Source organism: Perca fluviatilis, chromosome 14, assembly GCF_010015445.1.
Source record: "Perca fluviatilis chromosome 14, GENO_Pfluv_1.0, whole genome shotgun sequence".
Taxonomy (NCBI): Eukaryota; Metazoa; Chordata; class Actinopteri; order Perciformes; family Percidae; genus Perca; species Perca fluviatilis.
The window spans coordinates 1815631-1818281 of record NC_053125.1 but is presented as its reverse complement, the minus strand read 5'-3'; positions in this window follow the sequence as shown (position 1 = coordinate 1818281).

Below are 2651 nucleotides of genomic sequence, written 5' to 3'. Positions count from 1 at the left end.
CTTGGTACTAGAGCCAGCATATCTCCACCAGACTCCATGTAAATAATCAGACTTTTTGAGTGTGTATAGAGGCCAGCATATCTCCACCAGACTCCATGTAAAATAATCAGGACTTTAGCGTGTATAGAGCCAGCATATCTCCACCAGACTCCATGTAAATAATCACTACTTTTTAGTGGGTATTGAACAAGCATATCTCCACCAGACCCATGTAAATAATCAGGACTTTTAGGGTGTGTATTGAGCCAGCATATCTCCACCAGACTCCATGTAAAATAATCAGGACTTTTAAGCTGTATAGAGCCACACTATCTCCACCAGACTCCATGTAAATAATCAGGACTTTTTAAGCTGTATAGAGCCAGCATATCTCCACCAGACTCCATGTAAATAATCAGGACTTTTGGTGTGTATTGAGCCAGCATATCTCCACCAGACTCCATGTAAAATAATCGGGACTTTTTAAGCGTGTATAGAGTCAGCATATCTCCACCAGACTCCATGTAAATAATCACTACTTTTTAGTAAGTGTCTGTCGTCTCGTGTGTGTGTTGTGTGTGTGTCTCTCTGTGTGTGTTTTTATCTGTCTCTGTGTGTGTATCTGTCTGTGTGTGTGTGTGTGTGTGTGTGTTTGTGTGCTTGTGTGCTTGTGTGTGTGTCTGTCTGTCTGTCTGTGTGTGTGTGTCTCTGTGTGTGTGTGTGTGTCTGTGTGTGTGTGTGTGTGTGTCTGTGTTCTGTGTGTTTGTGTGGTGTGTGTGTGTGTGTGTATCTGTCTGTGTGTGTGTGTGTGTGTGTTTGTGTGCTTGTGTGTGTGTGTGTCTGTCTGTCTGTCTGTGTGTGTGTCTGTGTGTGTGTGTGTGTGTCTGTGTGTGTGTGTGTCTGTGTGTCTGTGTGTGTGTCTCTCTGTGTGTGTGTGTGTGTGTGTGTGTGTGTGTGTGTCTGTGTGTGTGTGTGTGTGTCTGTGTGTCTGTGTGTGTGTGTGTCTGTGTGTCTGTGTGTCTCTGTGTGTGTGTGTGTCTGTGTGTGTGTCTGTGTGTGTGTGTGTGTGTCTGTGTGTCTGTGTGTGTGTGTGTGTGTGTGTGTGTGTCTGTGTGTCTGTGTGTGTGTGTGTGTGTGTGTGTGTGTGTGTGTGTGTGTGTGTGTGTGTGTGTGTGTGTGTTCGTGGCGTCCTCTGGTCGTCCTGCTGTTCATCAAAAAATAAAATCGAGTCATAAATCTGAACGACCACCGCAGCAGGACCTCGGGGATTTAATCGTGATGGGTCGCCACTCGGCAGGTTTACGACCGCCGGAGCGCCGCTAGGGACGCTACCACTTGCCGACCCCCCAGCACGCCCCCCACCCCCCCGGCCCGCCCCCCCTGCCCCCCTCCCTGCAGCCTTCTGTCGGCCGTCTGCAGCGGTGGAATGTGACCACGTACATTTACTGCAGAAAATTATATAATAATAATAATAATATATGACAATGTTTGGCTGGTCTTGATTATGACAAGTTGACATTAATCATAGTGACATTACCAGAAGTTGTCTTTGCAATGACAACTTGAAATTAAACAGGACGACAATATGTCAACTTGTCATGGCCAAGACAACTTCTGGTAATGTCACTTTGATTAATGTCAACTTGTCATAATCAAGAAAACTCAAACTATGTCAACTTGTCATGACCAAGACAACTTCTGGTAAATTAATGTCACTTTGATTAATGTCAACTTGTCATAATCAAGAAAACTCAAACTATGTCAACTTGTCATGACCAAGACAACTTCTGGTAAATTAATGTCACTTTGATTACTGTCAACTTGTCATAAACAAGACAACTCAAACAATGTCAACTTGTCATGACCAAGACAACTTCTGGTAAATTAATGTCACTTTGATTACTGTCAACTTGTCATAAACAAGACAACTCAAACAATGTCAACTTGTCATGACCAAGACAACTTCTGGTAAATTAATGTCACTTTGATTACTGTCAACTTGTCATAAACAAGACAACTCAAACAATGTCAACTTGTCATGGCCAAGCAACTTCTGGTAATGTCACTTTGATTAATGTCAACTTGTCATGATCAAGACAACTCAAACAATGTCAACTTGTCATGGCCAAGCAACTTCTGGTAATGTCACTTTGATTAATGTCAACTTGTCATAATCAAGACAACTCAAACAATGTCAACTTGTCATGGCCAAGACAACTCAAACAATGTCAACTTGTCATGGCCAAGACAACTTCTGGTAATGTCACTTTGATTAATGTCAACTTGTCATAATCAAGACAACTCAAACTATGTCAACTTGTCATGGCCAAGACAACTCAAACTATGTCAACTTGTCATGGCCAAGCAACTTCTGGTTAATTAATGTCACTTTGATTAATGTCAACTTGTCATAATCAAGACAACTCAAACAATGTCAACTTGTCATGGCCAAGCAACTTCTGGTTAATTAATGTCACTTTGATTAATGTCAACTTGTCATAAACAAGACAACTCAAACAATGTCAACTTGTCATGACCAAGACAACTTCTGGTTAATTAATGTCACTTTGATTAATGTCAACTTGTCATAAACAAGACAACTCAAACAATGTCAACTTGTCATGGCCAAGCAACTTCTGGTAATGTCACTTTGATTAATGTCAACTTGTCAT